Source organism: Nomascus leucogenys, chromosome 5, assembly GCF_006542625.1.
Source record: "Nomascus leucogenys isolate Asia chromosome 5, Asia_NLE_v1, whole genome shotgun sequence".
Taxonomy (NCBI): Eukaryota; Metazoa; Chordata; class Mammalia; order Primates; family Hylobatidae; genus Nomascus; species Nomascus leucogenys.
In genome coordinates, this window is record NC_044385.1 from 75,312,726 (window position 1) to 75,327,284 (window position 14,559).

Below are 14,559 nucleotides of genomic sequence, written 5' to 3' on the forward strand. Positions count from 1 at the left end.
GGTGGGATATTGGGGTGGATTTTCTGCACACTCTGTGAAGCATACCATCACATGAACGACAGCAAAAGAAGAGCGTGCTGGGAAGGAGAGAATGCAATGAGATTTAGAGTCAGAAAAGCTGAATCCATATCTTATTTCAAACCTTTGCTGGCTGCATGGTCTTGGGCAAATCAACTTCCTTCAGTCTCAGGGCCTTCATTATGAGATGAGATCACGTACTGAAATGACCTTGTAAGCTTTTCAGAATAGTCTCTACTATCTCTACTTTTGTTTAGCACACTGACTCCTTAATATAGTCTGCATTCTGTCTATATTACTCTACTAAAACTGCCTTCCACTGTGTACCAAATCCAAAGTCCTGCTTTCCAGCCTGGTCCTCTTTGACCTCTAAAAATTTGGTACCACTGATAAGATTTACTGCAGATTTCCTTGACATCATGCTGCCCTGATTTTTTTTTTTCTACTTCTCTGTTGCACCTTCTCAGATCTTGTTCTCTTACATGAAGACTGTTCTCTAGCATAGTTCAGTTCATGATTTATTTAGTGGCACCACATACTGAGCTCTGTATTGGGAGCTAGTGATAAAAAGATGATTAAGACAAGTTCTTTCAGTGCACTTATAGGTTATTTGCTGTTCTCTCATCTTACAGTACCTTCTCGTTTTATTTTTTGTGGCAAACTCCTACCCTTTTCATGTCACTTCATCTTGAGCTCTGAAAGCAGTTTTCCCTGAGCCTTTCCAGGTGTTTCTCCCTTTGGGCTTTCATGGCATATTATTAATACATATATTCCTCTTTTCATAAACTTATGAAACTGTGTAATTCTCTTTCCTGAGATTATGAATTCTGATAGTTCCTATATTCAACAGTGTTCCACAAATATGTATTGAGTGTTTATATATGTCAGGCACTCTTGAGTGCTTGGAATATGTCCATGACTGAAAGAGGCAAAGACTCTTGCCGCTCTGTGGTTTATATTCTTATGGGGAGAGGCAAATAAAAAGTGGATAAACTCTATAATGTTTGCTGGGCATGGTGGCTCACGCCTGTAATCCCAGCACTTTGGGAGGCCAAGGCGGGTGGATAACCTGAGGTCAGGAGTTCGAGACCAGCCTGGTGAAACCCTGTCTCTACAAAAAATACAAAAATTAGCTGGTCATGGTAGCAGGTGCCTGCAATCCCAGCTACTAGGGAGGCTAAAGCAGGAGAATCGCTTGAACCTGGGAGGCGGAGGTTGCAGTGAGCCGAGATCACACCACTGCACTCCAGCCTGGGAGACAGAGTGAGACTCCGTCTCAAAAAAAAAAAAAAAAAAAAAAATTCTACAATATGTTAGAGCTGGTTATATTTTACAATACAGTGGTCGGAATAGGCCTCATTGGGCAGGTAAGATTTGAGCCAAGTCTTGAAGGACAGGTGGGGGTTAACTATGCATCTATCTGAGAAAAGAGGATTCTGGACAGAAGTGGCCTAAGATGACAGCATGCCTGGGAACAGCAAGGAGGTCAGTATGACTGGACTGATTCATCAAGGGAGAATAGTAGGGAATGAGGTAAGAAGTAAGAAGTCTAGATCATATAAGACTCTTACTCATGTTTATATCCTCAATGCTGAGTATATAGCCTGTCATATAGTAGGGGCTCAGTAAATATTTGTAAATTAGATAATCATCCGAGTTGAGGTTCTATATCTTTAGACCAAAAGCCACAGAGATAATCTTCCTATAGCACTTCTTTGGTCATAAAGAGCCTGTAGCCGGCTTGTCCACTCAATGAAGTCTAGATTTCTTGACATTTAAGGCTTTACACATTTCTGTCCTGTTTTGCCTTCGCACCATTTTCTTGATACTTCCAATTATGTCCATTTTTGTAGCCGAACATTTCTCACATGCTTACTTGGTGTTTCCTTAGTGCTGTTATCTAAGGAATGTTATTCATTTCTCCATTTCTGCCTTTTAAAATTCTACCCATCCTTGAGGGCCTAGATCATGTTACTGAACCACTTCTTGGTTATAATACATATCACCTAATATAATTATATACTGTTAGCCCTTCATATCCTTACGTTCCAAATCTGTGGATTCAACCAACCACAGATTGAAAATATTTGAAAAAAAAAATTGCATCTATACTGAACACATACAGACTTTCTTGTCACATTTCTTAAACAATACAACTATTTACACAGCATTTACATTATATTAGGTATAATAAGTAATCTAGAGATGATTTAAAGTACACCAGAGGGTGTTGTAGGTTATAAGCAAGTGCTACACCGTTTTATATCAGAGGCTTGAGCATTAGAAAATTTTGGTATCCACAGAAAGTCCTGGAACCAATCCCCCATGCATACCAAGGGGCAACTGCATATGTATTTTTACTCCTACAGGATTTTAGGTTCCTTAGGATAGGAACTGCCTTTTAATTATTTTTGTGTTCTTGTGGTAACTCAAATGTAGTAGGTGTCCCATAAATAGTTGTCACATAAATTAATGAATTTTAACAATAATCTTCCTGGAAGAATTATATGAGGCTAGTGGGCTACTATTATTAATCTTAATTTAAGATGAAGATGATCTCTAGAAAATGTGTCATTTTCTTTTTTTTTTTTTTTATTATACTTTAGGTTTTAGGGTACATGTGCACAATGTGCAGGTTTGTTACATATGTATCCATGTGCCATATTGATTTCCTGCACCCATTAACTCGTCATTTAGCATTAGGTATATCTCCTAATGCTGTTCCTCCCCCCTCCCCCCACCCCACAACAGTCCCCGGAATGTGATATTCCCCTTCCTGTGTCCATGAGTTCTCATTGTTCAATTCACACCTATGAGTGAGAACATGTGGTGTTTGGTTTTTTGTCCTTGCGATAGTTTACTGAGAATGATGTTTTCCAGTTTCATCCATGTCCCTACAAAGGACACGAACTCATCAGAAAATGTGTCATTTTCATTACACAGGGTAATCCAAAGACAAAAATCTAGTCTTACCGTTTTTTAGTTAATTTAAGTTTCTAGTATGTAAGACTTGATTCTTCCACAGAGGGCGAGCCCACAGAGGGCGAGCTGAAGCAGAGTGGGGCATCGCCTCTCCCAGGAAGCAAAAGGGGTCGGGGAGCTCCCTCCCCTAGCCAAGGGAAACCGTGAAGGACTATGCCATGAGGAACGGTGCATTCCGGCCCAGATACCACACTTTTCCCACAGTCTTCACAACCCGCAAACCAGGAGATTCCCCTGGGTGCCTACACCACCAGGGCCCTGGGATTCAACCACAAAACTGGGCAGGCATTTGGGCAGACACTGAGCTAGCTGCAAGAGTTTTTTTTTCGTACTCCAGTGGCTCCTGGAACGCCAGGAAGACAGAACCGTTCACTCCCCTGGAAAGGGGGCTGAAGTCAGGGAGCCAAGTGGTCTAGCTCAGCGGATCCCATCCCCACAGAGGTCAGCAAGCTAAGATCCACCGGCTTGAAATTCTCGCTGCCAGCACAGCAGTCTGAAGTCCACCTGGGATACTCAAGCTTGATGGGGGAGGGGCGTCTGCCATTACTGAGGCTTGAGTAGATAGTTTTCCCCGAACAGTGTAAACAAAGCCACCAAGAAGTTGGAACTGGGCAGAGCCCACCGTAGCTCAGCAAAGCCACTGTAGCCAGACTGCCTCTCTAGATTCCTCCTCTCTGGGCAGGGCATCTCTGAAAGAAAGGCTCAGCCCCAGTCAGGGGCTTATAGATAAAACTCCCATCTTCCTGGGACAGAGCACCTGGGGGAAGGGGCAGGTGTGGGCGCAACTTCAGCAGACTTAAATGTTCCTGCCTGCTGGCTCTAAAGAGAGCAGTGGATCTCCCAGCATAGCTCCCGAGCTCTGCTAAGGGACACATTGCCTCCTCAAGTGGGTCCCTAACCCCCGTGCCTCCTGACTGGGAGACACCTTCCAGCAGGGGTCGACAGACACCTCATACAGGAGAGCTCCAGCTGGCATCTGGTGGGTGCCCCTCTGGGACAAAGCTTCCAGAGGAAAGAACAGGCATCAATCTTTGCTGTTCTGCAGCCTCTGTTGGCGATACCCAGGCAAACAGGGTCTGGAGTGGACCTCCAGCAAACTCCAGCAGACCTGCTGCAGAGGGGCCTGACTATTAGAAGGAAAGTAGAAGAAAGGAATAGCATCAACATCAAGAAAAAGGATGTCCACACAGAAACCCCATCCGAAGGTCACCAAGATCAAAGACCAAAGGTAGATAAATCCATGAAGATGAGGAAAAACCAGCACAAAAAGGCTGAAAATTCCAAAAACCTCCAAAGGATCACAACTCCTTGCCAGCAAGTGAACAAATCTGGATGGAGAATGAGTTTGATGAACTGACAGAAGTAGGCTTCAGAAGGTGGGTAATAAAAAACTCCTCCGAGCTAAAGGAGCATGTTCTAACCCAATGCAAGGAAGCTAAGAACCTTGAAAAAAGGTTACAGGAATTGCTAACTAGAATAACCAGTTTAGAGAAGAACATAAATGACCTGATGGAGCTGAAAAACACAGCACAAGAACTTGGTGAAGCATACACAAGTATCAACAGCCAAATCAATCAAGCAGAAGAAAGGATATCAGAGATTGAAGATCAGCTTAATGAAATAAAGTGTGAAGACAAGATTGGAGAGACAAGAATGAAAATGAACGAACAAAGCCTCCAAGAAATATGGGACTATGTGAAAAGTCCAAACCTATGTTTGATTGGTGTACCTGAAAGTGATGGGGAGTATGGATCCAAGTTGGAAAACACTCTTCAGGATATATTATCCAGGAGAACTTCCCCAACCTAGCAAGACAGGCCAACATTCAAATTCAGGAAATACAGAGAACACCACTAAGATACTCCTCTAGAAGAGCAAACCCAAGACACGTAATTGTCAGATTCACCAAGGTAGAAATGAAGGAAAAAATGTTAAGGGCAGCCAGAGAGAAAGGTCGTGTTACCCACAAAGGGAAGCCTGTCAGACTAATAGCAAATCTCTCTTCAGAAACTCTACAAGCCAGAAAAGAGTTGGGGCCAATATTCAACATTCTTAAAGGAAAGAATTTTTCAACCCAGAATTTCATATCCAACCAAACTAAGCTTCATAAGTGAAGGAGAAATAAAATCCTTTACAGACAAGCAAATGCCGAGAGATTTTGTCACCACCAGATCTGCCTTACAAGAGCTCCTGAAGGAAGCCCTAAATATGGAAAGGAAAAACCAGTACCAGCCACTGCAAAAACATGCCAAATTGTAAAGACCATCGACTCTATGAAGAGACTGCATCAACTAACGGGCGAAATAACCAGCTAGCATCATAATGACAGGATCGAATTCACACATAACAGTATTAATCTTAAATATAAATGGGCTAAATGCCCCAATTAAAAGACACAGGCAAATTGGATAAAGAGTCAAGACCCATTGGTGTGCTGTATTCAGGAGACCCATCTCAGGTGCAGAGACATACATAGGCTCAAAATAAAGGGATGGAGGAAGATTTACCAAGCAAATGGAAAGCAAAAAAAAAAAAAAAGCAGGGGTTGCAATCCTAGTCTCTGATAAAACAGACTTTAAACCAACAAAGATAAAAAAAGACAAGAAGGGCATTATGTAATGGTAAAGGGATCAATGCAACCAGAAGAGCTAACTATCCTAAATATATATGCACACAATACAGGAGCACCCAGATTTATAAAGCAAGTTTTTAGAGACCTACAAAGAGACTTAGACTCCCACACAATAATAATGGGTAATAATAATTAACACCACACTGTCAATATTAGATCAATGAGACAGAAAATTAACAAGTATGTTCAGGACTTGAACTTAGCTCTGCACCAAGCTGACCTAATAGACATCTACAGAACTCTCCACCCCAAATCCACACAATAAACATTCTTCTCAGCACCACATCACACTTATTCTAAAACTGACCACATAATTGGAAGTAAAACACTTCTCAGCAAATATAAAATGAAGAAATTATAACAGTCTCTCAGGCCACAGTGCAATCAAATTAGAACTCAGGATTAAGAAACTCACTCAAAACCACACAACTACATGGAAACCAAACAACCTGCTCCTGAATGAGTACTGGGTAAATAAATGAAGGCAGAAATAAAGATGTTCTTTGAAACCAATGAGAACAAAGACACAACATACCAGAATCTTTGGGACACATTTAAAGCAGTATGTAGAGGGAAATGTATAGCACTAAATGCCCACATGAGAAAGCGGGAAAGATCTAAAATTGACACCCTAACATCACAAAAGAACTAGAGAAGCAAGAGCAAACAAATTCAGAAGCTAGTAGAAGACTAGAAATAACTAAGATCAGAGCATAGCTGAAGGAGATAGAGACAAAAATAAACCCTTCAAAAAAATCAATCAATTCAGGAGCTGGTTTTTTGAAAAGATGAACAAAATAGACCACTAGCTAGACTATTAAGAAAAGAGAGGAGAATCAAGTAGACACAGTAAAAAATGATAAAGGGGATGTCAACACTGATCCCACAGAAATACAAACTACCATCAGAGAATACTATAAACACCTCTATGCAAATAAACTAGAAAATCTAGAAGAAATGGGTAAACTCCTGGACACATACACCCCCCAAAGACTAAACCAGGAAGAGGTGGAATCCCTGAATAGACCAATAACAACTTCTAAAATTGAGGTGGTAATTGATAGCCTAACAACCAAAAAAAGCCCAGGACCAGATGGATTCACAGCTGAATTCTACCAGAGGTACAAGGAGGAGCTGGTACCATTCCTTCTGAAAGTATTCCAAACAACAGAAAAAGACAAACTCCTCCCTAACTCATTTTATGAGGCCAGCATCATCCTGATACCAAAACCTGGCAGAAGTACAACAAAAAAAGAAAATTTCAGTCCAGTATCCCTGATGAACATTGATGTGAAAATTCTCAATAAAGTAAGTGGCAAACTGACTTCAGCAGCAGATCCAAAAGCTTATCTACCACGATCAAGTCTGTTTCATCCCTGGGATGCAAGGCTGGTTCAACATACATAAATCAGTAAATGTAATCTGTCACATAAACAGAACCAATGACAAAAACGACATGATTATCTCAATAGACACAGAAAAGGCCTTCAATAAAATTGAAGGCCTTCGTGCTAAAAACTTTCAATAAACTAGGTATTGATGGAACATATCTCAAAATAATAAGAGCTATTTATAACAAACCCACAGCCAATATCATACTGAATGGGCAAAAGCTGGGAGCATTACCTTTGAAAACCAGCAGAAGACAAGGATGCCCTTTCTCACCACTCCTACTCAACATAGTATTGGAAGTTCTGGCCAGGGCAGTCAGGCAAGAGAAAGAAATAAAGGGTTTTCAAATAGGAAGAGAGGAAGTCAAATTGTCTCTGTTTGCAGATGACATGATTGTATATTTAGAAAACCCCATCGTCTCAGCCCAAAATCTCCTTAAGCAGATAAGCAACTTCAGCAAAGTCTCAGGATACAAAATCAGTGTGCAAAAACCACAAGCATTCCTATACACCAATAATAGGCAAACAGAGAGCCAAATCATGAGTGAACTCCCATTCAAAATTGCTACAAAGAGAATAAAATACCTAGGAATCCAACTTACAAGGGATGTGAAAGACCTGTTCAAGGAGAACTACAAACCACTGCTCAAGGAAATAAGAGAGGACCCAAACAAATGGAAAAACATTCCATGCTCATGGATAGGAAGAATCAGTATTGTGAAAATGGCCATAATGCCCAAAGTAATTTATAGATTCAGCACTATCCCCATCAAGCTACGATTGACTTTCTCCACAGAATTAGAAAAACTACTTTAAATTTCATATGGAACCAAAAAAGAGCCCATATAGCCAAAACAATCCTAAATAAAAAGAACAAAGCTGGAGGCATCACGCTGCCTGACTTCAAACTATACTACAAATCTACCATAACCAAAACAGCAAGGTACTGGCACCAAAACAGATGTATAGACCAATGGAACAGAACAGAGGCCTCAGAAATAATACCACACATCTACAACCATCTGATCTTTGACAAACCAGGCAAAAACAAGCAATGGGGAAAGGATTCCCTATTTAATAAATGGTGTTTGGGAATACTGGCTAGCCACATGCAGAAAACTGAAACTGGACCCTTTCCTTACACCTTATACAAAAATTAACTCAAGATGGATTAAAGACTTAAATGTAAAACCTAAAACCATAAAAACCCTAGAGGAAAACCTAGGCAATACCATTCAGGATGTAGGCATGGGCAAAGACTTCATGACCAAACACCAAAAGCTATGGCAACAAAAGCCAAAATTGACAAACGAGATCTAATTAAACTAAAGAGCTTCTTCTGTATAGCAAAAGAAACTATAATCAGAGTAAACAGGCAGCCTGTAGAAAGGGGGAAAAATTTTGCAATCTATCCATCTGACAAAGGGCTAATATCCAGAATCTACAAAGAACTTAAACAAATTTACAAAACAAAAACAAAAACCCAACCCCATCAAAAAGTGCGCGAAGGATCTGAACAGACACTTCTCAAAAGAAGACATTTATGTGGCCAACAAACATGAAAAAAAGCTTATCATTGGCCATCAGAGAAATGCAAATCAAAACCACAATGAGATACCATCTCATGCCAGTTAGAATGGCGGTCATTAAAAAATCAGGGAACCACAGATGCTGGAGAGATGTGGAGAAATAGGAACACTTTTACACTGTTTCTGGTAGTGTAAATTAGTTCAACCATTGTGGAAGACAGCGTGGCAATTCCTCAAGGATCTAGAACCACAAATACCATTTGACCCAGCAATCCCATTACTGGGTATATAGCCAGAAGGATTATAAATCATTGTACTAGGACACATGCACATGTATGTTTATTGCAGCACTATTCACAGTAGCAAAGACTTGGAACCAACCCAAATGCCCATCAATGATAGACTGGATAAAGAAAATGTGGTGCATATACACCATGGAATAGTGTGCAGCCATAAAAAAGGATGAGTTCATGTCCTTTGCAGGGACATGGATGAAGCTGGAAACCATCATTCTCAGCAGATTAACACAGGAACAGAAAACCAAACACCACATGTTCTCACTTATAATTGGGAGTTGAACAATGAGAACACATAGACACAGGGAGGGGAACGTCACACACTGGGGCCTGTGAAGGGATGGGGAGCTAGGGGAGGGATAGCATTAGGAGAAATACCTAATATAGATGATGAGTTGATGGGTGCAGCAAACCACCATGGCACATGTATACCTATGTAACAAACCTACATGTTCGGCACATGTATCCCAGAACTTAAAGTCTAATTAAAAAAAAAAAAGTAGAGAAAAAAAGCTTCAGAAGAAGCAAACTATTTGAAAAGATGATACATAGTCCACACACCAAGATTATGTACTTTACACATAAATAACCTCCATAGCCATTTCTGGGGCCTGCCTGGTCCTTATTTTAGGCAGAACCTTAATGAGCTTTATTATTGCAGTTTAATAAATAGGGAAAGTTTTAAGAAATTGATGTACTGCACAGAGGCAGAAATATGTGCCAGTGGAATTAAGTTATCAAATGAGGAAATGAACAAAACATAAAACTATAAAACTTAAATACAAAGCAAGTGATGCCAGGAGTAGAAGGAACTTAATTCACTGGCAAATAGTACTAACTTAGAGTCCCTAAGAGCATTGTATTGCAGGACAGGATAACACTTCTGCCATTTCAGTGATGAAGTTAATAACTTATCAAGAGAAGTTTATGAACTACCTGAATGGGACTCCTGAAAGGCAATATCAGAAGTTCTGCCTTTCTGGTAATGGCTCCCTTAACTGTTTTTTATAGAATGTGGGCTGTTATGGTAATGAGAGGGTGCCTAACAGGGAAGGAATTGTAAATTGCATAGAGTGGGGAAAGAGCCTATATCAACTTTGGGAAAAGTTTCAGGTTACTCCTTTGAGCTGTGCTTGCTGTTTCATTTTGCCTTTATGATGGCACGCAGCAGTGAGGTCAGGGTGTTTTTCAAATATTCTGCAAATTAATCTGATCTCAGACTTGCTGCTCTCCTGGGGACAACAGCTAAAAGGGATGGGCAGGGGAGTGTGAGAAACTATAAGGTGGGGAGACCTAAGAGATTTATATGAGAATGAAGAGATATAGTAAGAACTGGAGAGAAAGGAGATTGTGATCACATACTGTCGTGTATGTTTGTAGACACATTAATATTTGTTGAATGAATGGTCTGTGTTATTGTTCAAGAGCTTAAAGTTGTTTTGAGCTTAAAGTTAAGCTGTATTATTGTTTAAGAGCTTAAAGTTGGAATAGTTCTGGGTTCAGAGTGAGATCACAGAAGTAGGTTGCAAAAAGTAGAGAGGAAGCAAAGGTTGTAGGAATTGAGAAAGTCACAGAACCCTAATAGCTTCGTGGTATAAAGAGAGGGAGAAAGAAATGTAGCATTCTGATAGTGCTAAAAGAACACATATATTTCTGATCATATCATTCATTTAACAAATAACTTTTAGAGCATCAACCCATGTGCTAGGTACTATTCCAGGTCCTGGGGGAAAAAAACAATAGACAAAACATTTATTGTGTGCTTTATATTCTGGTAAGGAAGACACACAATATAAAATGTCAGATACAGTTTCCTTTCTCTGCAGCTCTTCTCAGTTGTGTCTCTATTCAATAAAGGAAGAAAAAAAAACATGTCTTTGCCTACTTAGAAATTAGGTGGCATCTGTGGTTAAGTGGTCAGACTATGCTAATGCCTCATTTAATTACATTTTATTGCCTTACCTGTATTTTAATTTTTACAAACACAAATTTGAATTATATTTTATCTTTTTTTTTCCTTTTCACAACGTACTGATTTTATTTTACATCACAACCAGTGTACCCTGTTGGTGTGAAATCTGACCTCTACATGATGGCCATTTCTTAGCACCTAAGCCTGTGGAGACTTAGTAAATAGTTTTGAAGTCTGTTGCCTTCCTCTGAAGTTACTGGCTGCTTGAGGTAGTGGAGTTCACCACGCTGTCGGTTCTTGTCTGGCTTTTTTTTTTCACCTCTTCTGTCTACATCTTAGGTTTGGGGTTTTTTGTTTTGTTTTGTTTAATTGTGGTAAAACACACACAACATAAAATTACCATCTTAACCTTTTTTAAGTATACAGTTTAATGGCATTAGGTACATTTACAGCGTTGCACCACCAGCTCCACCCTCCATCCACAGAACTCTTCATCTTGCTGAAAACTGAAGCTCTGAACCTGTTAAATAATAGCTCTCCATTTCCTCTCCCCTAAGCTTATCTTTGTATTTTAAATGTTCTTTCTCATCAGAAAAGTGGTTTTAATTTCATAAATAATTTAGCCATTTATTTTTAATCAAATAAATATCTTGTTGTAAACAACAACAACAAAAAAGACACTAGAAGACCTATGGCTTCTATGCCCACAAAGTAGATAAGAACATGGAATCTGAAGCCAAGTTGCCCGAGTGTATATACTGGCTCCCTCACTTTCTACCTATATGACCCTGGGCAAGTTATTTAACATCTCTATGCCTCAGTTTCTCCATCTGAAAAATTGAAATAATAATAGTATGTAGCATTGTTCCAAGGATCAAATAGTTCATATATGTCCCTTGAGAAACTTAACAGTTAAATTATAGAGTAAGACATATACATCTGGAAAATTAACATTTCAGTGTTACAAATATCCAACAAGTAATACAGAGTAAATGCAGCAGAAATTATAGGAGAGATCACTGAGATTGTAGTACCTAGGGAAGAGTTCATGGAGGAACAGTCAAACGGTATCTTCCACAGACTCCTAGCCCCACACTTCCACCAGTGTTTGCACATCTGCAGTTATGTGCTCTGTTTTCTCATCCAACCCACAAACTCTGCTTCCTCATCTGTAACACAAACTTTCCTGCTCCTGTCCAGGCCCGGTTCCCCCACTGGGATACTGGAACCCATCCCATTTTGCCTGTGTAAGGACATTACTCTAGCATTTTTCTTTTCTCTCTTCTGCATTATCAATTTCTTGTTCTCTGCTGGATTATTTTCATTAGTATCTTGAGCCTTTTGTAATTTCACTCCTGAAAACAACAAAACATCAAAGTTTCTTGACTTCACTACTCCTATGAGCCACCACCCTATTTCTGTATTCCCCTTTGCAGCAGAACATTTTAAAATTGTGCAGTTAGCTCTAATTCTTCTCCTTACTTTCTCACTTAAACCCACTGCAGTTGGGCTTTGACCCTATGACTATACCGAAACTGCTCTCTTCAAGGTCACAGTAATGTCTACATTGCTAAATCCAGTGGTCAGATTCTTGGTCTTCCTCTTATTTGATCTATCAGCAGCATTTGACACAGTTAGTCCTTCCTCCCTGACATGCTTCACCAAACTTCCAGACTCTATACACTCTCTTAGTTTTCCTTCTACCTCGCTTGGTCATCCCTTCCCAATCTTTCCAGAATTGCAGACTAGTATATCTTAACAGTCTATTCAACATTTCCACTAAGTTGTCTTATAAACTCTTCAAACTCACAAGTGCAAAACTTGAAACTCCAAATCTCTTCCCCTGAAAAAAACTTATTCTACTCCACAGCCTTCCTCATCACGTTGATGGAAGACTATTGTTTCCTAACTTCTTTTTCTCACTTCCCACATGGAATCATCAGCTAATCTTGTCTTGTTTCTCTACTTTTTTTTTTTTCCTTTTTGAGATGGAGTCTTGCTCTGTCGCCCAGGCTGGAGTGCAGCGGCACAGTCTTGGCTCACTGCAACTTCTGCCTCCCGGGTTCAAACGATTCTCTTGCCTCAGCCTCCCAAGCAGCTGGGACTACAGGTGCGTGCCACCATGCCCAGCTAATTTTTGTATTTTTAGTAGAGATGGAATTTCACCATATTGGCCAGGCTGGTCTCGAACTCCTGACCTCATGATCCACCCATTTCGGCCTCCCAAAGTGCTAGGATTACAGGCATGAGCCCCTGCACCTGGCCTCTACTTTTAAATATATGCAGAATGTGGGTCACTTCTCACCATCTCCACTGCTGCCTCCCTGGTCTTAGCCATGACCATCTCTTACCTAGGTTACTACAGTAGCTTTCTGAATGGTTTCCCTGCTTTTGTCTTTGCCTCCCTACGATCTCTTCTCAACTCAGCGGCCAGAATAATCCTGTCAAATATAAGGTTACATCAGGAATTCTCAACCATAATAATGTAAACATTTGAGGTGGGGTGATGTTTTTGTTGTCCTCTGTGTTGTAGGGTATTTAGCAGTATTCTTGGCCTCTCTACTTTCTAGATGTTAATAGTGCACCTCCCCCACCACCCCGAGTTGTGACAACTATAAATGTCTCCAGACCCTACCACATATCCTCTAGGAGTCAGTAACACTAGATTTTATCACTCTTCTGCCCAAAACTTTGTGATGATTTCCTATTCCACTGACAGTAAATGATGAACTCCAACTCCTTAATAGTAGCCTGTGTCTTGGTGCCTGACCTGACCACCCTATCACCCCTTCATTTCTTTGACTTCATCTGCTTCTGCCTTTGCTCCTTTATACTCATGCAGTCACACCAGCTTCCTTTCACTCCTTGAGTATAATCAGCCCCACTTCTACCTTAGGGGCTTTATTCTAATTGTTCTCTCTGCCTAGAACAAATCTTCCAGATTTCTGCATAGTTAATTCCTCCACTTCCTTCAAGTTTCTGCTTAAGCTTTACTTTGCCGGAAAGGCCTACTCTGATCCCTGTATTTATTCTGTAACCTGCTCCTTTCTCACAACACTTCTAATAGCCCTTACCTGCTATGCCTTTTCCATAGTATTTATCACCTTGCAACATGCTAAGTAACTTACTTGTTGTGTTTGTCTGCCCCTGTTAGTGTGGGTTCCCCACAAATATTTAATATATCATTCTGAAGTTTTTCCCTCTTTGAATTATCAGTTTGTTTTGCTGAAAAATAATGTTTTAAATGAGTGGAGGAGGTAAAGTTAGAGCTAGAATTGGAAGGATAGACAAGATTATTATGGATTAAAGGGAAGCAAAGTGAAGAAGAACAATTGCGTAAATAAAAGTACAGGGTATAGAAATGTATAGTCACTGTGAAGACAGGGTTTTTTTTATACCAGCCTGACTGCGGTTAATGGTTCAGGGTTTGTTGCAAAAGAATGATACAACTTAGAAGGTAGTTTGGAACCAGGTTGAATGAATATGAAGTACAAGCCTCTTGGAAATGGCTCCGTTTTTTAAGATTTGTGAATTGGAGAGTGATAAAGGTAAAAGGGGTATTGTGACAGATACTGTGATTTGGCTCACTTAAAATCCATTTCAAACTTCTTCCAATGTTCCTTCCTGTAGGGTAGAAGCTCAAAAGCTATCAGCAGTTCCCAGATTGCCTTCAAGTAGGGTTCTAGATATTATTTAGTTCCCATCAATCATATATGCTTGCTTGAGACTTAAATTCAGAACTGAGTTAAATAGGGAGAAAGGTGTCTGAGGCATCCATTTTGCTGAAAACAAGGCATTA

At 40.1% G+C, this 14,559-nt stretch overlaps 1 protein-coding gene across 4 annotated transcripts in view; it reads left to right on the plus strand.

Moving 5' to 3' along the window:
- Positions 1-14,559, plus strand: part of FNDC3A (fibronectin type III domain containing 3A) — a 231,643-nt gene that overhangs the window by 142,978 nt on the left and 74,106 nt on the right. The window contains exon 1 of one of the 4 annotated variants that reach the window (XM_030813390.1): positions 14,393-14,434. The exons of the other annotated variants lie outside the window; for them this stretch is intronic. The gene's annotated coding sequence lies outside the window, so the exon portion shown is untranslated. Of the gene's footprint in view, positions 1-14,392; positions 14,435-14,559 lie in introns of those variants that run through there. 4 annotated transcript variants of the gene reach the window in all.